This window comes from Mus caroli, unplaced genomic scaffold (assembly GCF_978045245.1).
Source record: "Mus caroli unplaced genomic scaffold, Mus_caroli_1 scaffold_4, whole genome shotgun sequence".
Lineage (NCBI taxonomy): Eukaryota > Metazoa > Chordata > Mammalia > Rodentia > Muridae > Mus > Mus caroli.
The window spans coordinates 69,062,829-69,084,921 of NW_028227259.1; the positions used below are offsets into that span (position 1 = coordinate 69,062,829).

At 45.0% G+C, this 22,093-nt stretch overlaps 1 protein-coding gene across 10 annotated transcripts in view; it reads right to left on the bottom strand.

Moving 5' to 3' along the window:
* Positions 1-22,093, bottom strand: part of Apbb2 (amyloid beta precursor protein binding family B member 2) — a 326,097-nt gene that overhangs the window by 241,009 nt on the left and 62,995 nt on the right. For 9 of the 10 annotated variants that reach the window (XM_021162015.3, XM_029477235.2, XM_085836739.1 and 6 more), the window contains one exon: positions 652-808. The gene's annotated coding sequence lies outside the window, so the exon portion shown is untranslated. Of the gene's footprint in view, positions 1-651; positions 809-7,968; positions 8,169-22,093 lie in introns of those variants that run through there. The other variant, XM_085836738.1, reaches the window with a different exon arrangement.

Genomic DNA, 22,093 nt, shown 5'->3' on the forward strand with positions numbered 1-22,093 from the left:
CCCGCCATTGACAGCTGCCTGCCGTAACTGTCCCTGTACATACATTGTTTCATTCTCCTGATACACAGAACTATTAGTGCATGTTTATACAGACATCTATTGTGGAGGCATCTCCTTTCTATATGAACATCTTAATGTCAAATGTACATGTTACTGAAAATGAATGGGTCAGTAGCTTTTGTTTGGGGGGGGAACCCAACTATTACAATTTTGTCAAAGTATGAAGAGCCAGGAACCCCCAGAGAAACGAGCCACCCACCCAAGTAATCTCTCTCTCTCTCTCTCTCTCTCTCTCTCTCTCTCTCTCTCTCTCTCTCTCTCTCTCTCTCGTTCCTACAAAGCCAGGGCTATTGAGGCTGCCGTGGGCGGCCTCGGGTTGTAACTTTGTCCATAACTGTACTGAAGACCTTCCTCTCTATGAGAGAGAAAAGGAAGCTGAGAGAGAATGAAGGGCGACAAAGGACAGAAGAGGAAAGAAACCAACACACTGCACGGAGAAAGCACTCAGAAAACCTCGCTGATGCGAATCTGGGACTCTCTCAAAATAACCGGCCATTGACCATTTAGGATGGGCTCAAAAACACTTACAGAAAGAACAAAACCACACCCCCAACCAGACCCACTTTCTCCAGCAACTTCCTTAACACTAACCTGGGCGCACTTAAATCAGCGGCGTGGGAATCAGCTCTTCACAGGAGCTTTCTTTTATGGATTTTCCATCCGGCAAAGGATTCTATTCCAGGGCTGGGCAGATCCGACCACAGCATGCTTGGCTGGAGAGCACAGCAGCTCCCTACAGATGCTCAACCTGGAGGGACAAAGGCAAAGAGCCATCATCAGTAGGGCTGATATTCTCATTCGTGTAAGCTCTCTCCCCCGGCCTCTCCCCCGCAATATAACCCAAACAACAACTTTCAAAGGGTTAAAGTTATTAGTGAACAGAAACAGCTCTTGTAGGCACCCTGAGCACAAGCTGGGCCTACTGAAAAGGGTCTCTGATTGGCGATGCCCTCCGTCCGTGGAAATTTTTAAAGCCAGATGTTTTAATTAACCATGGAAAACACAAGCTACAACTAAAGTTTCATGAGTACACTGATCTGCCCCATGGAAAACCACAGGAATGTTCTGGCAGGGCCTGGGACCCACAGGCCTGGCGTCATTGCCCTTAGGAACTGAAACAGAGAATTAAGTTGCTCAATGTGCTTCAAGAAACAAAGTGAAACCCAGAAATAATCTCAACCAACCTCGGAAAACATTTCAGAACTTCAAAGGACACCACGAAGACCCAAAGCGGAGGCCATAGAGGAAGCTGTGTAGTTTAGGAATCAGAATGAATGTGTATTGCAACGTGAACAGGACCACAATTTTATGGGCTGAACAACAAAGGGGGCACTAGTCATCCTTTGTTTCCTAGTAGGGAAAATTATTGTGCAAAACCAATCCTCAGTAAATACGCCATAAGTATTTTCAAATGTGCACTATATCCATAAGTATTTTCAAATGTATTCTGTATCCGTAAGTATTATCAAATGCATGTCTCCATAAAAACAGCCGATGAATTACTTTACCACTACACAACCACACTTTGGCTTGAGGGGTAAAAGGCACGCAGACAAACAGTGTTACAATGCCTGATGCTCACTAATACTGAGGCTGGCAATTTCAGCTCCAAAAAAAAAAAAAAAAACATATGGGACAATCCCCTGACAGCAATTCTTTGAGCAGTAAGGGATAAGAGATTAAGAAGTCTTCAGGTATTCGCATCAATTATACTAGTAGCTATGCTAACATCGATACATCCTGAATCCTGAAATCCTAGGCAAGAAGGAACAGAACCAATGCTATTTTCAGAGACCAGCCTACAATTCCTTTTGTTAAGTCAAAATGGTATCCATCAACCCATCACAAATTTGCCAAAAAATGGTGTAGCATCTTAACCTCTACCTTCACTTGAAACCTCAGACCCCAAAGCCAAAAAATGCAAGACAGCAAATCATATGAATCATGGATTATGCTATGGAATACTCTAAAGACATCAAGGTGTGAATAAAAGCATTTCTAGAATATATTTATATTTCCTTCTTGATATGCTCCGGTTTCATACAATTGGCATATGTAGTTTCCACAATTAAAGTTCTTAAAGGGAGCATGAGAATTCAGAACAAGAATGGGACACCTATCCTTTATCAGCCTTCTCCACAGACTGCCTTTTATCTGACTAATAAGGGCTAATAAATGAAGTCTAAACTCACTACAGCCTGGTCATCCCTGAAGCAAAAATTAAACATAGTCTAAAATCTGAACTGCTTCCAATGCCAACACAGAACCAGAAGTGGAAAATTCCACATTATCAAACTTGGTTTCATACAGAAAATTCTTCAAAATAATACATAAATCTGCCTTCAGGGTACTTGCATATGATACCATGAAACAGAGATAAATATTTTTGTTTACACCTGGATCCTAGTCTCAAGATATCTCATTATATAAATACCTCAAAATTAGAAATAAAAAAAATATCTGTAATACTCCTGGGTCCCAGGCAGTCCACCAAAAGGGCATCTCTGTGCAGCATTTCACTCAGAAATTCAAACCCCAGTGTCCAGGAACACTTCAGGGCTGACAGACAGACAGAACTTTCCCTAGAGATGTATTTTCTTGCTCTATTCCACAAAGTTAGCACAGACAGAAAATCCTATCCAAGTGTCACTCCCGCATGCAGTGCACAACTGTCCTTTAATTAACATGACCTCCTGGGAAGATTTAACTGCTTCATGGGACCAAGGCCTTTAGCTACTCTGGATTCTCTAAGCATCCCAAGAAGCAGAGCACAGTGGGAAAATCTTCTCCCCGGGGGCATTGGTGATGTCACTCACGCCAGAGAGCCCATATCCAGAGAGGTCAGTCAAATGGTTTCCCTCTGCCAAACCTCAAGGACTCCGGCATCTGAGTCCAGCTCCCTTGCCTGCCTCTGACCCTGACCACCGCTCCTCCTACCACCGAGACACCTCAGCGCTACCGAGACACCTCAGCACGCACTCTCAGAAGAAACACATGCTAAGTTTGTAACAGTGAAAGCAAAATAGACAGGAACGGATTCCACTGAAACTGAAATGCAGGCAGGGAGACAAAGGAGGACTCAACTCCGGGCTTTAAAAGCCATGGCTTTGCCCTCAATGCTCTCAGAGAAGGAACAATGGCTACACTGTGCAGTGGTGGCAGGTGTCCTCCACAGAAACTGCCAGTCAAGCGGAGAGCTTTCTGGTCCTAGTGCTGGCTTCCTTAATTATAGCGCAATCCCTCCAGCTCAAAGCAAGGTTTTCAACAGAATAAAACTGCCAGGGCCAAGACACCTGGGAGAGACCAGAAAGACACGCGCTCACCTGTTTTAAAAATAAGGGATTCACCTGGTGTGGTGGCACACGCCTTTAGTCCCAGAGCTCTGGAGGAGGAGGCAGGCAGATTTCTGTGAGTTTGAGGCCAGCCTGGTCTACAAAGCAAGTTCCAGGACAGCCAGGCCTCTGTTACACAAAGAAACCCTGTCTCAAAAAAAGAACAAAAAACAAAAAACAAAACAAAAAACACACAAACAAGAAAAGAGTAAGTGATTTTGGTAACAAATCCTAGGCACTTTGGAAAAATGAAGGAAACAAGACACTAAAAACAAACAAACAAAATGATCTGTGAGACCTCAGAGAACAAGTAGCTTTCCGTTCCTCCAGGATAAATAATGGTAAAAAAATAAACAAAACCATCTCTGCTTCTGCTAAGCTGTCCGCTTACAAGGTCCACCCGTGCACATCAGATGCCCAAGGTTCTCACCAAGTATGACTAGGTTGAAGGGCAAAGGGAGAGACAGCCATGAACTCAGAACCACTCCCTAGAAGGCCTTTAATGAGGCCTTCCCAGCATCCTTCCGAGTCGTGGTATAACAAAAGCCTCAGCTGTGATCAAGCAACAGCACCAGGGATGATGTCCGGCTCCGTCACAGCCAGAGAGGAGCACAATGGTTCTGGATGGCACTGATGAAGATGAGAAGAAAGCTTACTTTCTACCCCAAACCGCTCTTAACATCACCACCATCCACCACCATGGCTGCACTAGAAAGAACACAGCAGGGGCCATTAGCTGTTCCCATCAGCACCTCAGCCCTAATACTAAAGTCCAACGGCCACCATAGCCAAAGGTCTGACATCCTTGCTGATGTTTTCCAAGGACACCAGAGCTGTGTGACGAGTCATGGTCTAGTAATGCCTATGGTCATTTGTCAGAGGATGTCATTGTTCAAATTTAGCAGTCTGGTTAGTGACATACCAGCCACAAACTGGACAGAAACTTGAAGTTACCAAATTATCTCTCTCAGTCAATGACTAAATAAAACCGAGAGTTGATGTGAGATAAGGGGCCATGAATGTCTGCTGTCTTGGCTGTGTGCTGTTAGGGTTTGGCCTATGGCTGCGTGGCTCAGACAAAATGCACACCCAGGAATCCCTACCCTTTGAGGACCGAGTGTTGGGCCAGCATTTTTCTCTTGCTTGTCTAATATCCCTTGGAAGATTTCTGCTTCCTGGGCAGATTCCAGGAATGTCAGCTGAGCTCATTCATCACTGCTTAAATTTCTATCTCCAAATGACCAGGCGTGCAAGACAAGAGAGAAAAGCTGGAGAGTGGTCCTCTCAGAGCCACTAGAGTCTGATTTGAAGAACTGAGATTGTAGGCTTGAGTGATAATGGCTCACTCGCTGAGCATGTCTGGGACCCGAACTTGGATTCCCAGCATCCATGCAAAGGCTGTGTACGGCCATGTTTCATCTATGACCACAGTGATGGGAGAGGAGCGGGAGGTGGATGGATGGGGACAAGGACAGGAAGAACGAATGCACCAGCCTAGCCCCAGGTTCGGCTGGAGAATGATACAGCAGGATGCTCAACCTCCTTCTCTGGCCTCCGCACACATACGTGGAGAACATAGGCATGTGTACGTACAAAACACACCCACAATAAATAAATAATGAGGAAATAGAATAACTTGAGTTATTGCTGTTGATTAATTTACACTTCAAATGAATGACAAATAAATACAATTTGTTTGAAAGGAGCGTTAGTTTAAAGCCCTGCCACCAACAGAATGAAGTATTATCACAGGTTCCTCCCACAGGTGACCCAGAAGACTGCCGTAAATGATCCGCACTGGCACCCAGAAGAACATGTGAGCAGTGATGACGACATGCCATTTGGAAGACACTTCATGTAGGAACTCTCTCTGCCATAGTCTGAAATGAAGAGGGTCTCAACTGGAGAAAGCAGAGGGGAATTTCTATTAACCAATGTTCAGAAGTTATTTGGGAAAGAGTACAGAAGTCAACAGATTTAGAGCCTGTAACTCTAGCTCTCCTACTTGAGCCCTAAGACCTTGTGAGAGAACTAACTTGGCCTCCTTCATGCTTTGTTTCATGTCCATCAAACCAGGGTGATCCTATCAGCCAGGCTCTTAAAGGCACCAGTTACTGGAACCATTTAGGAAGGCATTATAGAAACTGCAAAGCACTGTGTCAATCTACAAATAGTTACTAAAAAGCTACAATGCTCACAGAGATGGTGTTGTGGAGACAACCCCAAGCAAAAGACAGACAGCTTCTTCTGAGACAGAATATAACCTTCTAGGGGATATGAGCTTATTTGTGCAATAGTGGTACAGCTGATATGGAGTAACCAACTGCTCTCTGATTAAACCTGAGGCCCATTGAGAAACCATGCCTACTACTGTTAACTGAGTCAAAAACTCACGGCTAGGAAAGGCACAGGCCCTGGTGGCTTACCTTATAACTGCTTAGCTAAACTGGCATAGTATCTCAATCGTTATCTTTACAACATAGAAAGATGCTGTTCTCACCTTCTCTCTGCAAGGGACTGCAGACTCTGGCTGCTCAAGGTGCTGAGAATATGTGACAACTGAATGCTCGGCTATACACAGGACATTTCTACCATCCCATTTAAAGAAGGCTAGGGGAACATAGCAGAAGGTTGGAAAGAATGTAAGAGATAGAAGAAAGAGGGGAAAATGCAAAAATGTTACCTTCTGGGCATGGCACAGCCATCGAAATCACAAACTCACAGCAACTATTGTTACCTGCATTGGGCCAGCAGAGAATGGCCCTGTCAACAATCAGTTACAGACTGGGGGTGGAGCTTAAAGAGCTCTACCCCTTACTGTAAACTATTGGCTATTAGTAAATTCTAGGAGAGGGGAGTCACTGTCTTCAGTTGTGTGAGCCTACCAGGTTCCAGTGAATAGTCTCAAATCCATGGTCACACTGAGGGTCCTGGTAACACTCGGTTCACAAATGAAAATAAGACAGATACAAATGTGGCTACAGGCAATATCTAATCAGCTGGCAGACAAACATCAGGCCATGTGAGGTTTACAAGTCCCAAACACTGTTCACCACTAAAAAGATGATAGGTGTGGCCATTAGGTTTGGGTTGTTTAAATGTTAGAAACTCATCAATTTAGTAATCACTGTGCACTACTCTAGGTGCTGGGGACTTGGCACTGCACGGTTCCCATCTAATAGAGACAATTTTGAATGCATTCCTCATCCATGTCACCTGTAAAATACGTGACCTAAACACACAGGCCCACTCATGCTGCTTTGGTTACAATGCAGTGGTTTTGTTTAATAAGCAAAATCTCCAAGCCAAAGTGTTAACAGTCATGTTCTACCTTGTCTGGAAGCAGTCATTACTTTATTCTTTATTTTAATCTTCAAGGCACATTCTACAATTCAACCAAAATAGCTGCCATTATATGAGAGGCACATTAGAAAGAATACAGTGTACAACTCTGTGTGTGTCTGTGTGTGTGTGTTGGCATGGAGTACAACACTCCCACACACACATTCCATCCCTCACCCCAAAGGAAAAAGCAAGCATGCTGGAATCCATCCAACCCCAACAACAACAACCACCCCAGTTTTAACAAGGGGCATATCAGTTATTTTAGAAGCATTTCTAAAATTACTTATTTTAGAAACTAAATTGAAGTTCGATTCTTAACATGCCAAATGGCTGTCTTAGCAAAGTTTCTATTTTTAAAACTCTGTTTTACTTAATTTAAAAAAAAAAAAAGAAAAGTCCTGAGAACTGGGCTGCCCTGGCCATAGTCATCCCTGTTGTCCAAAAATTCAATATGGGTTGGAAGGAAAAGAGCTGGTGAAGGACAAAGATATGAAATGCCCACACATTAATATTTAGACTAATATTAGTCTACACACCTGAAACAGAATGAGAGCCAGTGTTCAACAGGAAGTGCAGTGCACAACAAGGATGAAATAAAAATCCAACAGAAAGTGACCAAAATGAAGGGCAGAGAGATAGCCCTGCTCCAAGATCACCTGCCTGCCTAGCATTTCTGATGTTCTGGGAAAAAGAAGGGGAGAAAGAAGTGAGTAAGACGCTATTCAAGTCCAGAGCAAGAACTCCCAAACCACAACGGCAGCCTGGCACAGCAGGTCACGGCGAAGGCCGAGGAGTCAGTATTTCTTCCCTTACACACAAATAACATTGATACAGTCATGGGGGGCAGGGCACTGACTCACAGGATTTACTTGACTTGATAGAAAAAAGGTACTGAAATGTTCTTACTGTAACCACAGGAGCTGTTTGGCTAGTGTCTCCCAGTCATCACATCTACCCTATTGCAGGAACCATTACAATGACTATTATTATACAACCAACTTTGAGGCATGAGGTGGTCGGATGACTTGACTGTGACGTGAGTCTTCAACTCAGTCTTATCAGCCGCCATGTTTTCTTTCTAACGTTACCTTTCTCTTAGCATGTTTTCTTAGCAGCTAATGTTATCCTTTCTACTACAGTTTAATGATGCCATATGACTCCTCATCTTACAGATTTACCACAAGTACTAATTTAAGATGGTATGAGAACTGTATATTAAATCAGATCCTACCTTTATAATAAGTGGCATCTATTTCAAGCATGCTGATATACTTAGTCAGATCTGTAGTTCTTTACATTGTCTTCCAACTAAGGGGCAGAAATGTGGCTCTGTACCGGATCGCCTATTTACCACTTTCAGTGGCTGGGGAGCTGAGGTGGAGGGAGAGGAAGACTACCATGCCAATCAATCGTTCTGCAAATCCCAGCCCAAATATAATCACTCCTTCATGATGTCTTCCCAGATGCCTGGGCGCAAATACTCACTGGGGGCTTTGTGATGTCAGCGCATCTCCCATAAAGAGCACAGATAGGTGTTTATTTCCAAGATTCACATGTCTTCCCTTACCCATCCCCACAGCACCTCACCTCCTCACCCTGTACCCAAGCTTCCATCTTCCTTCTGGTTCTCTACTACCTCTCTAAATGTTCTTGTATGGGTTCCTTTCTTCTTGACCACTAGAATATGAAAGTGTTCAAACAGCTTCATCCTACCCTGTGTTTTTTTTAGTGCTGAATGACAAGCTGAAAGGATCCGAAGTCAGCTAGAACAGTGGTTCTCAACCTGTGGGTCACGACCCTCACAGAGGTTGTATATTAGATATCCTGCATGTTAGATATTTATATTACAATTCATAACGGTAGTGATATTACAATTATGAAGTAGCCACGGAGTAACTTTATGGTTGGGGGTCGCCACAACGTGACGAACCGTATTAAAAGCATTGCAGCATTAGGAAGGTTGAGAAGCACTGACCTCGAAGGCAGGCAAGCCTCTGGGTGGGCCTGTGAGGATTTATTTAAATTAGGTTATCCTCTAGCCACACCTCGGTTGACTGACAGGGGAAGACACGCCCCCTTTAGCTGTGGGCAGCATCATTCCATAGGCTGTTGTGATGGGTAAGTTTATTGTCAACTTGAGAGAAGGCAATAGAACCACTTGGGGGGGAGGGGGCCTCGGGGTGTGCTTGCAGGGAATTATATCGACTGTAATAAGCTACGCTGAGTCTAAGTAGCCATTCCTTGGTTGGGATCTGGACTCAAGGAGTGGAGAACTGACTAGCAGCATCCATTCCTCCTCATCCTCCACTTCCCGATGGATGTGATAATGAACCGTTCCATCAGGCTCCTTATGCTGTGACCTCCCTGCTGTGATGAATGGTACTCTGGAACTGTGACACAGAATACGCTCAGAGACACAAAGGGACAAGCTCGAGCCCCTGCCACTGTGACTTCTCCAGCAAGACAGACTACACTATCAAGCTGGGAGCCAAGAGAAAGCCTTTCTCCCTTGAGTCAGTCTCGGTGGGTATTCTACCATACCAACAAGAAAAGTCACTTGTCATCAGCACACACATTTATTCATCCTTCATCCTGTGCACTGTCGGGTCTGTGCACTGGAGGGTAGCCGCAGAAATCTCTGGCCCAGCCAGGTTGAAGGATTCAAGTGAAGGGGAAAGGGCACAAGCAGGGAGGGAGAAATGCCTCTGCCAGCTCCCGCTGCTGCCGCTACAGCTCGGGCGTAGCCAGCCTCTGTTGCCGAGATGCTACACTGTAGCTGAGATGCTACACTGTAGCTGAGCCTAGCCAAGCTGAGCAGGGTTGAGTAGGGGGAGGGCAAGCTGGCTAGTGAGTGAGAGAGCAGAGTACAGGGGAACTTCTGGTGATGAAAGCTTCGTTCGGGAAAGTGTTCTCTTCCCAGGCAATGCTACAGCTCTTATGGCAGATGCTCTTAGAGGATGGAGTAATTCTCACATACACCTTTATTCCTTCTGGATAGGATCTTAGATACAGTTTTGGGGTGGGGTGGGTCTCAGAGCAGGTGCTTCCTATTGGCTTGGCCTGAGATGATTCATCTACATGATGAGGGGCTTGTGGCACTGTCCCAACTGATGGCCACAATTCTCTCTATGTTAGGCTCAGGGTGGGGGGTGGGGGCCTGTGATTATGTGACAAGGGCCTGGCAAGCTTCAGGAGCAGGTGAAGCTCCGACCATCCCTTCTGGGTCTCCAGGGCTTTAAGCCCTAGCTCGACCTTACCAGACTTCCTCTCATGGTCCACATTCCCAGCTGGATCTCCTTCTACATCCAGACAACCACATCATAGTTCAAGAGCGTCGGTGACCTCGCATGTCTGTTCCCACAGACATATTCTTCTCATTTTTAATGCAACACCGAGATGTGTCTTATGAAAAATCGGCTTTTCTGAAATAACACTGCCTTTCTTTAAAATATCATGGTGGCCTTAAGTAAACTGTCATCTTTCAGTGGGTGCACATAAAGGGCCGTCTGGTGCACGCTCCCCTCCACTGCTTCACAAGAGCACTGTCCAACAGCGCACTCAGAGGGAAAAGGCAGCGGATCTGTGCTGCTCGTTACAGTCGCCGCTGGTTACTTACACCCCGACACTGTGACACACCTGACTGCGGATCTGTGCTGCTCGTTACAGCCGCCGCTGGTTACTTACACCCCGACACTGTGACTCACCTGACTGCGGATCTGTGCTGCTCGTTACAGCCGCCGCTGGTTACTTACACCCCGACACTGTGACTCACCTGACTGCGGATCTGTGCTGCTCGTTACAGTCGCCGCTGGTTACTTACACCCCGACACTGTGACTCACCTGACTGAGGAGGCTGAAGTTTTCTGAACAATCTTTTCTCATTTCTGGCTCACCACTCCCTTCTCCACTTCAGCCCTTCTCTGAACATCCGCTGCCTTCTCCCCAACAGTGGGTCAAAAGTGGGTCTGTATGTATGTTCTGATCTTATTAAAGTCATCTATAATCATTTTAATTATTAAATCCAAAAATATAGATGAGGCAGAATTGAAGTTTGAGTCATGAATTCTGCTAAATAAAGATACATGGGACAGAGGAAGCTTGGATTACAGAGAAACACAGGGCGGGAGGGTGGCCTTCCCAGGAGCTCAGAACTGGCTGTCAGACACAAACCATGTTTTCAAGGGGAGGTTTAATTTTAGTCAAACAAAATTATCTGTCACAATAAATTAGCGTTGATTTGAATTTTATTGGTTTGTACTCTTGCTTGAATTTACGCTATAAATTTTTCATTGGTTTATAGTTATAGACATGCTAGGAGCATGAAGTTTATATACCTAGTTTTATGTTTGGGAATATTTAAGCTACTCTATAACAACATCACTTCTTCCAGAGAATTTATGAGATGACTTTTCCTCCTTTAAATAAAGAGGTACATGAATTACAGATGTTTAAGGAACACTGGTCTTTATATACTTTACCATCATACATTCATCATACTTTCCATAAATGAGCAGAGACGAACGGGACAGAATGGCTCAAGCCAGCCACCTTTTGCTGAGCTGAGTCTCCCTGCACCCTGGTTCTCCAGCTGGGTGAATCATGTTATCACTGGCCAGCATTGGGAGGCAGCTTGTCCTCTTTCCTCCAACAGAAGTGGTTTCTAATATAAAGGATGACTGGGAAGGCTGCTGAACTGCTCCTCCCACCCCACACCTTTATCAGTCTCTATTCATTAACACAAATCTACCCGGCAACAGCACAACAGATATGTGTCACACAAAGAGCAGTCCTGGGCTGAAGGAAGCTGGCTTCCTGACTGGGTTCAACAAGCAGGAATGGCGAGGAGTGGGGGGTGGGGTGGGGGGTGAGGGGTGGGGAGGAACATTGTTTTTGCTGAGTACAAAGAGCTTGTAACCATTTCTTCTTAACTCTTAATTTCTTATTCTTTATGGATTGTAGTCCCTTCAGCTTCCAAAGGGTTTATTTTTAAAATCCTGTTTCCAAGATGCAACTTTTTGCAACACACTTGCTGTATGTCCATACCTTAGGCTTTTCTTTCTTTTGGTCTGCCTAATACCAAGAGAAAGGTTACACACACACACACACACACACACACACACACTTTGTGGGGGTCAAGGGGGGCACTTGGCTGGCAGAGACCCTGTCACCCAAGCTAACACTAAATAGGATTTAAAATGAATGTATTTTGTCATTATTAGGATGTTTTTTTTAATTAACCAAGGGATGGAGAGAGAGCTCAGTTGGTGAAGTGCTTACCTTATAAGCATGAGGTCATGAGTTTGATGACCAGAACCCACGTGAAAATGGTGGGCGTGGTGGCCTGTATGTGTAATCCCTGTGTTAGGAAGGCAGAGACAGGCGGATCTCTAGTGCTCTCCCCAGCTAGCCTAAACTAACTGGTAAGCCTCAAGCCAATAAAAGACCCTGTTTCTAAGGAGGTTGACAGTGTTCCTCCGAGCAATACCCAAGGTTGCTGTTTGATCACCACAGTACACACATACACACAATTGGGGTGAGGGTGTGGCGTGGCCAATGAGATGGCTCAGGGGTAAAGACATGTTGCCATGGAAACTTGGTGACCTGAATTCAAGCCCTGGAATCCACACATAGGTAGGAGGAGAGAATTGAACCCACCAAGTTATCCTCTGATGCCCACATATGCACCAAAATATGTATCCATGTGCACACTCAAACACTAACAATAAAAAACACTAATCAAGTATAATTTGACATTTGGGTAGTAATAAATTCAAGATATCCCTCATGCATGAAACCAACTTATATTTAAATAAAACTTTAATGAACATTTCTCACATTCTGAAACCAAAGGTTAAGATCTGATTTGGGAAAGTTTCATTTGTTTGCTTTAGCCCTGGTTACTTCAGGGACAGGGAAGTGCAATTACCTTCTGTTCCAAAGAGAAAAACAGAATATTCTAATAGTTTATGATTAGCTGGTGCCCTCAGGAAACTTAATTCAGTGATTTGCAAACCCAGGTTCAGAATGGGTGGGCAGTAGGGAAAGCACTGCCAATCTAAAGGCCACTTGAAGGACATCTGTGAGCCAACTGGCATTTTTAAAAGTGAGACAAAGTTTTGTACAATTTCTACTTCGTCTTTTTCTAAGATGAAACAGAAAAAAGAGTAAGAGAGTCCACCAGACAATCTGCCCAAACAAACCGGACAGGGACAGATGTAGCATTAGTGTTCAAGTATGTAGGAAGGTGGCGCCCAAGGAGTGACATTCTTACTCTGCTAAGAGTTGTGGTTCAAAACAACTCAACAGAGAAATGGAGACATCATCCCACAAACAGGTGAAATAGAGCTCCAGGCTCAGACTGGGTCTGGCAGATGTCAGGCCCCTGAGAAACATTTATTTAATTAAGAAGACAGTCCATTTAAGCACTGACATGGAATTCTAATTAGCACAACGGGTCTTGTCCACCCCTCATTCATTTCTTCTGGCATAGACTATGCCTAAGTAGGGTGTAGGGGCCGTGCGTTCTAGAGCAATGCTTGCTGGAAGCTCATGTATATACCTCAGTAGTTCATTAACTAATGCATATAGTTTTGATTCATCTTTTGCCTTTTTCAAAGAAACCCAAATTTTGTGAAACCACATATGTTATCTGCCTTAAACCAAGCAACTCAGCAAGTAGAACTATAAGATAACACTACTGGGCAATGGGATTTTAAATGAGGGGACATTAGAAAGACAATTGGGACACTAAAAGAGTCCAGAATTCATCGTAGCTAAAAATAGAAATGAAAACTTGATGATTCAGACATGATGATATCATTTTTAACAAAACGGGAAAAAAAAGATCAACATGAAAATCCTTCAAAAGAAAATCATGAAGTTCTGAGTATGCTGGGGTAGGAGAAATGCTTGTGATCCTGTGCCAGCCCTCAGTCACTCACTCACTCACTCACTCTTTTTTCTACTTTCATTTTGAAACACTTAACATTATTAATTTCATACCAAAGAAAGTCTTCATATCACAACAGGAAAAAACTTTATTTGCAAATGTCTTCTGTGGGACTGAAAACACAGGTTTCTTTTACAGAAAAGGAGTAACCGACTAAGGAAAATATATGGGCTCTAGATATATGGGCTCTAGAGGGAAATGGATTCAAGTGTCGGGTGCTCTCCAGATGTATCAATAACTCTCCAAGTCACCATCCTCCTCTGTTAAACAGGGACAGTGGCTCTGTCTTGCAGTGGAGTGAGAGTTAGCACTGACAGGTCTCAGACTGCTGAGCACAGGGCCCAGCACCCAGCCAGGGTGCCTTGGACTGATTTTTCACGTCTGCTGCATCTGCCTGAGGAATCCATAGCTTTCTAGTTTGATCAATCAGATCTGAAACACATTTACCCAGACTCCACATGAAATCCCTCCTCTGGCACCTACTTCCAAGCTTGCTAAAGCACACAGGCCTCAGAGGCTGGGTTCTGGTCTCTCCCAACATAAAACAAGAGCCATTCTCCTTCGGCTTTCTAAAAGGGAGGAAGGAGGGCTTGATCTCTCCATGGGACTTGGCAAAAGAAGCCTAAGAAACTCTCTCCCAGTTATAACTCTGAAAGCAAGCTAACCCTGTTTCACCACTGATGGGAGAATGGACAGATGGGCCAAAATGAAAGGTAGAGGCTGTACATTGGTCCCACCAGCCCTGTTGACTCACCCACCAGTACACACAATTCCCTACTGCATGGGCAAGCATCCTCCTGAAATCTGAATTGGGCCTGGATATACTCAGGAATGATGCAGGGTCTGTTCTACCAGTTTTTACCAAATTTCCACATGCCATAGATGCTACGTACCCAATGCTTATGTCCAAGGCAATCTTACATGAAATAAAAGAAGTGGATATGAACAGATACAAGGGTACCAATCCTGAAGAGTGAACTCAGGAGTGTCCAACGGGCAGCATAAAGTGGCATCATCAAATTTGTAGAACCATTATTAGAACTAAATAAATTAATGCATGTAGAAGCCGCTGAGTCACTGTTACTACTATTGCATCTTCTTCCTGAGGCAGAGATAACGGCGTATTTATTCCTGTCTTGTTCCAATGCCCAAGAAGACGTCCAGCTCTAATACGAAATGTCCCCAGACCAAAGGCTCGTACGTTGGTCCTGAACTGTTGGCATTCATTTTAAAGGATTTGAGAAGTTTAAGTGGGCCTAGTTGGGGCAAGCAGGTTATACCTGTCCCTGTTCCCTTCCTTGGTCTCTGTTCTCTGACAGATATGAGATGAAAAATCTACCCTGCTCCACACTCCTGCTCCGGGGAAATGGGCTCAAGCAATCACGGACTAAATTCTCTGAACTATAAAGGCAAATGAATCCTTCCGCTTTCAGGATGTTCTCTGAGGTTTTTTGTCACAGTGAGAGAAGAGTAATGAATACAGATGTATTAATGACTTTCCTATTGCTATGACAAAACACCATGACCAAGACAGCTTATAGTAGAAAGTGTCTGATGTGACTTGAGGTTTCAGAGAATCTATGATGGGGGTCCAGGAACAGCTGTGAGTTCACGTCTTGATCCCATGCAGGAAGGAGGTAGAGACCAAGAGTGGTACCAGTCTTTGGGAATGACAAACCTGTCCCCGTGATACACCTCCTCCAACATGGCCACACCTCCTAATCCTTCTGACACAGTTCCAATGGGGACAAGTATGGAAACATATGAGCCTATGAGAGCCATTGCCATTCAGACCACCACCACAGAGACCCAAGCTGAAGTTCTGTCAAAGGACTTATGCTGCAGACACCCTTGAACAGCCACTGTGGCTTGATAAGGGAAGGGACTCTGAGCCACAGTGGCATGGGCACACCCGGAAGCTTCTCCCAAGGGTACATGTCCAGGCAGCTGTCTGGTCTATAGCCCAGAACATGCATTTTGACATGGCTTTGTTACTGAGATGAGGAAACACGACAGACGCAAGTCTGAACTCTTCAGGACAAGCCTTCACAGGAGGGTGGGATTTAAAGGGTACCTATCGCCTATAAAAATGCCTCTCACAACCTGTCTGTCGTTGTCTGGAGTTCCTTCAGCAGCGGCTTCCCACCACCCAGAACTGTACGTCGTGCCAGAAAAAGCACTAACAAGATGGGCATCCACAGCACGCCAGGTCCTTTGTGAGTCTCCCCTGCTCCCCACAATCACCCCTCCCCACAGTCTCTTCCTCCCATGGTTACTATATATTCAAACGGGGAGAAGTTCCCCAACAGAGCAGAGATGCCATCCGAGACGGGTCTGCCCACTGTACCGTTCTACCTGACCCATGCCAGGCTCAGGAGCCCTGGGCATAGCTCATTGAGGACAGTGGAAGTGAGTGAAGGACCTACTGAATACTTCCCAGCCCACCCCAGTCTCCGTGTGCTGAACCAGGGACAGAGTCTAAAGAAGCAAGAAGGAGCCTGCCATTCCCTTCCTTGTCTCCTCCAAGAGGAAATCTTGGATCAGTCTCCACATCCCAAAGCCTAAACATAGATGATGTGGACCCCAGATCACCATCACCCACCCGCCTCCCTAACACGCAAAACAGATGTGGACCCCAGATCACCACCACCCACCCACCTCCCCCATACTCAAGACAGATGTGGACACCAGATCATTTATGGTGTCTCCCCGATAACTGAAAAGAAAAAAAGGGCAAGGAGTGAATGAATTCACAAAAACTGTCACCTAAAAATAATTTACACATAAAATAAAATGCTACTTTACTGTGATCCTCAGAGATCTCAATATTTACAGCAGTAACAGTAACTGAGCTTTACTGGACTAAATTGGTGTCAAAAACAGATCATTTCACACAGCTCCCAAGAAGCAGGTACTATGATTTCATTTTTTTTTTTTAATTCAAAAACTGAAGTGGAAGCAGAGAAAAATAACTTTCCCAAAGACTCACCACTTAGGAATGGAAATAAAAGCCCAGATTTGCTGTACTCTTTCATGCATCCCACCTGGTCTACCCATCACTACCGCACCTGTCACATCTAGGGGAGAGAGAGGCCTTCCTCTTATTAGGAATTTTCTTGAGCTGTGAAGCACCTCTGGAGTTGCAGAGCAAGCAAAGGGATGTATAGATTCTGTAAATGGAGCCACAGCTCCGGAATAAATGAGACAGGCCTGTAAACTTATTTCCCAAGCTTAATGAATAGAAAATAAACAGAAGCAAGCAAAGAGAATAAAGGAAGCAAGAAACAGTATTAAGGGGCAAGCAAGGTTTAAGTGGACAGTAGTAAAAAGAATCACAGGATGTTCCCAGGGGTGGGGGGTGAGGGGGGTGCTACCAGGAAACGGCAAGGGTGAACACCAAGGCCGGCAGGTGACTCAGTGTAAGGAGACAATGATCCAATCAGCACAGGGTAATAAAATAATGGGGTGACCATGACAGGCTGCTATGAGGGACCGGAGGGAAGGCCTCACAGGTGCTGCCAGCCTGGCCAAGAAGCTCTTGAGGCCGCGGAGAGGAAATGACAGCAGCTGCTGGCTAAGGGGTTAGTCAGCGTGCTGAGGAACACCAAGCACTCACCCATTTCCCCTGCCTGCAAGAGCATCTCACAGGCGCTCCTTAAGGGAGGGGTTGACTCTGGCCCTAGCAGATAGACCATAGAATTTCTCTCTGCAGAACACTCTAAGCCAGCAAACAGGATGCCAAAGTAAGATGCCAGAAACTAGATATGGCAGCAGCAAGAGCCCGTAGTCTGGAGACCAGGGTTCCAGGCAGAGCTCCACCCCCAGTGCCCTGGCAAGCCCTCCAGCAACTCAGGAGACTGTAAGCGGGCAAAGGAAGGGTGGGGCGCATGGTCTCCAGGAAGGCTAGGCTCTGGTGCGATTCTCTGTTCCCGGTCCATTTGTTTTACAAGACAGCAAGGACCTTTCCAACACGTTCTGAGCCTGGAGGGAGGGAATAAGGGATGGAGGGACAGAAGGAAGGTTCAGGGGAAGAATTAAAGGTGATAAACCTTCAACAGACATTAAAAGACCTGAAAACCCAAGCTACTCACATAACTAATAAAATCAATGTAGCTGTCACTATATCTTAGACACCACTGAAGTACTCTGCATATATTAGTTCACCAAATCCTTAGGCAAACCCTGACAGAAAGGGACTCTCCTGCCGTGCATCGTCGCTAGTACAGGGACTTGACCCTGACCTCCCGGACCCGAATTCTATCACTTAAGGTAAGGAGCATCAACTAAGAGTTAAGACCCTGCAGCCAAAGTGTGATGAGATGCTTCTATGCTTTGACTGAAATTCTATCAACTTGAACCAGCAGTGTGGGTTACCGAATGCTCTGCTCTCCTGTACCCGAGGCCAAACTCGGAATGGTAACATGATAAACTCACATCCCGAGGTGGCACCATGATCTTCACGGGCGTCACACTTGATAGAAAAAAACAAAACCTGTCTTCTTCCCTCCAGGCCACTGCCTCTCTCAAAAGAAAAAGCAGCCTTGCGGCGCCTGAGCCCTGGCAGAGAGGACCCACCTTGCTAACCACTCTCTTCTCAAGACAGTGTTCTAAACAAGAGAGGGCCCAGACTGCTAAATGAGGCCCTAAGACAGACAAGCAAGCAAGGGGCGAGGGCTGCAAACCTGAGCCTCCAAAACTCCAGCTGCAAGTTCTTGCAACTGTGTAAAAACAAGACCCAAAACCTATTTAAAAAAAAAAAAAAAAAAGCTAAGGGGGATGGGCTAGAGAGATGGCTCAGTGGTTCAGAGCATGAGCTGATCTTCCAGAGGACTCGGGTTTCTTCCCCAGCACCCACATGGCAGTTCACAACTGTCTGTAACTCCAGTTCCTGGGGCTCTGACCTCCTCCCTCAGACACACGTGCAGGCAAAACACCAATGCCCATAAAATCAAAGAAACCTTCAAATGGACAAAATAGTAGATACATTGTTCAGCTTCAGCAATTATCAACTGGTGGCAATATCTGTTTAAACTGCCCACCTATTTCATAAGTAGCTCTGTGTTGGTCAGCGTTCTGTCAGCATAACAAAATACCTGAGACAATCAACTGAAAAAAGAAAGAGACAGTGTAGCTGGGTGCGCTGAGGCACACCTATAGTCTAGCACTTGGATGGTGATGGAAACAGGCTTAGGAGTTCAAGGATAGACTCTGCCAAACCGAGACTCTTGGGATGGCCTGAGCTATATCAGAAAGAAAGAAAGAAAGAAAGAAAGAAAGAAAGAAAGAAAGAAAGAAAGAAAGAGAGAGAGAGAGAGAGAGAGAGAGAGAGAGAGAAAGGAAGGAAGGAAGGAAGGAAAAGAAAAAGGGGGGAGAAAGAAAGAAAGAGGGGGGAGAGAGAGACAGAAAGAAAGAAAGAAAGAAAGAAAGAAAGAAAGAAAGAAAGAAAGAAAGAAAGAAAGAAAGAAAGAAAGAAAGAGAGGAAGAGAGGGAGAGGGAGAGGAAGGGAGGGAGGAGGGAGGGAGGGAGGGAGGTTGGGAAGGAGGGAGAGGAAGAAAATTAAAATGTTTATTTTGACTGACAATTCTAGAGACTGGTTCATGAGCAACTGGCCTCATTACCGGGCCCAGGCTGCATATCTCAGCAGAAGCAATAAGGAGTAAAACTGTTCACCTCCTGCTCACCTCCTGTCCAAGAACCAAAACAATGCAAGAATCCCCCATGACCTACGAGCTGCCTGCACAAGGCTTACTTCTTACATTTTGCACTCGGTGAGTACCATTGCTGGGACACCAAGCCTCGAGCACTCAGGCATACACTTAGTAACCGTTTCAATAAGGATTCTTTGCAGCATCATGGCACTGGCACCGGCCCACCTGATCCATGATACTAACACTTCCTTATCTGTCTCCTACTGTGTTCTTATTTCCCCAGGTTGCTGAACTCCTTAGATCTTCTGTTATCTCCTGGCCCCACACTCATTTTCCTAACTCTTTCCTTCTATCAATTTATTCACTAATATCAGCATCAATTGCCCTGTGGGGTTTTTCCCAGTCTAGATATTGTGATCTCCCCACAAAACCCCATACTGCACAAAGGAGGCACCTCATCACCCTCTTTCTCTTGCTCCACACACATGCATGCGCACACTCCCCCAAAGAATAAGGGATTCTACCTAATTGTTGATTTAATTCAGTGACTATTTGAAGGAAGGTAAAATATTGTAAATTGTGACCTGGGACTGGGAACAAAGCAGAACAGCCCCCAGGCCTGCCAGGGCAGGGCTGTTGTTAAGGCATTCCTAAAAACATCTTAACTGTGAAGATGAAAAGAATTCAAGGAAGCAGGCAAGGCTATCTTGTCTGAATCCCCACCATTTGGCCGGAACCTCCCCCTCTGTCTATTGCCCCTTGGCACCAGGTAAAAGTCATACATCAACTGGTTGCTATGTGAACAAAGATAAGCCCCCAGCCCACAGGAACAAAGTCCTGTTGCTCTGTAATCCTTCTGTTAATGTTTGAATAAGCCAATAGTGTGTCGCTATGCTGAATTCCACACCCCTAAGCCCCTTACCCCATAAAAACTCCTAGCTTTCGAGCCTCGTGGCCGGCATCTGTTATCTCCTGTGTGAGATGCATGTCGGACCGGAGCTCCGTAATTAAACGTCCTCATGTAATTACAGCAAGAGATGGTCCTTCGTGATTTTTTTGGGTGCACGCCGAATCGGGAATGGGGTGGGGGTTTCCCCACTAGGTCTAACATATCTACTGAGCACCACTAAGAGCCTGCCAGGTTCATGTCCCAAGGCAAATAAGGCACAATCCAATGAGGACGATTCTAGTACAACAGGACAAGAACTACCTGAGACGGTCCTGGAAGGATTTTCTAGACAAGGAGGGACCTAAGCTAGACTGTGATAATGATAACTTGAGCCCACGAGTGTCATAAGGCATAAAGGGTAACTCACACAATGTTAAGGACAGAATGCCTCTAGCATATTTCAAATTGACAGTGGTGTCTTTAGAGGTAAAAGGATTCTGTGAGAAAAAGTCGTGGTCAGGAAGGACTGAAGATGCCCAATTACACAACTGAGCAATGCTAGATCTGCATGGTAGCCTCTGAAGCAGCTGAGAATGGACTCCAGGAAAGGGATCCAGTCTGGATAACAATGGCCTGTCTGGTCCCTGAGCTAAGACACTGGGAAAGGCAAAAGAGAGAAGGAAGTCATATGGTGTCGACTGCGTACCTGAAGCCAGAAGAAGAGCAAACACACTGATTTTTAGCTATGAGAAAAAACAACAGTGACAATGATTTTCTTAAGAAAAGAGCAGGTTATTGCCAGAGTACTGGCTGCGGTCTGATCATGTCTCCAATGTCCATGGTGGGAAATTCACCCCAACACATCCGTGTTGCTAGGTGAGGATTTTCTTGAGCCTTTGCAGACTTTGGATGTGGGACTTAAGGAAAAGCACGCTTCCACTTTGACGGAAAAATTTCAAGCCTGAAAATTTGAGACCAGCAGGACGCTTCCAAACTTCAAATACCCACACTTCCAACACTTCGTATTAAGTCGACAGCAGCCATAAACACACGATAGTGTTTCAAAGAGGGAATGTGGAGGAAGGAAATCCATTTTAAAGGAAGGTTAGCCTTTCATCTCTTATTGAGAGATAGTGAGCAGTTTGCAGGGCCATCTCTACTTCTGTACTCAGGGGGTATGTGGGGTTTGCCTATAGATTATGATCAGGACCACAAATTGCTAAGAAGCTGACATAGGGCACAAATCAGCCTCCTTCAAATGAGAGATTGCTTGCAAGTTGCCTTTCTTCTAATTAAGAGACCACCACTGTCTCTCTTCCTACCAGACAGCACAAACCCAAGTGCCTTCAGATACTTTCTAGAATAAGTATCTTGGAAAAACTCAAACAACAGAAAACCCTACAGAGTACAGGTACCTGAGCAAGTGGAACAGTATCTCATCCTGCCTTAAACGTTAGCTTTAAAGTAGCTAAAATGGCTGTATTATTCTCAGGATTTTAAATCTAACAAGACACTAGCTTTAACACACAAACAAACAAAATTCCACATGTTTGAAGAGCCAGCAGAAGGCTGTACTGTTAGAAGCAGATCCTTCTTAACCTAAGAGCATCCCCAGATGGTCTCTCATCACATACAGTTGCCTCCCTACATATCAAAGCAAACAGAATGTCTATCTTCTGATTTTTCCTTCCCTCTTTAACTTTTATTTTACACAGGATTTTAAGTGTTCCTTTTCTCCTAAGTTCCATTTACCGAACATTTCACCAGAGGTGTGATAAACCACTTTCCTATTCCACTTTCATTTTCCTCAACTGTTTAAGACATCTACAGGACACTCATTTAGAGTAGATAGTTTGAGGCCGAGAATCTA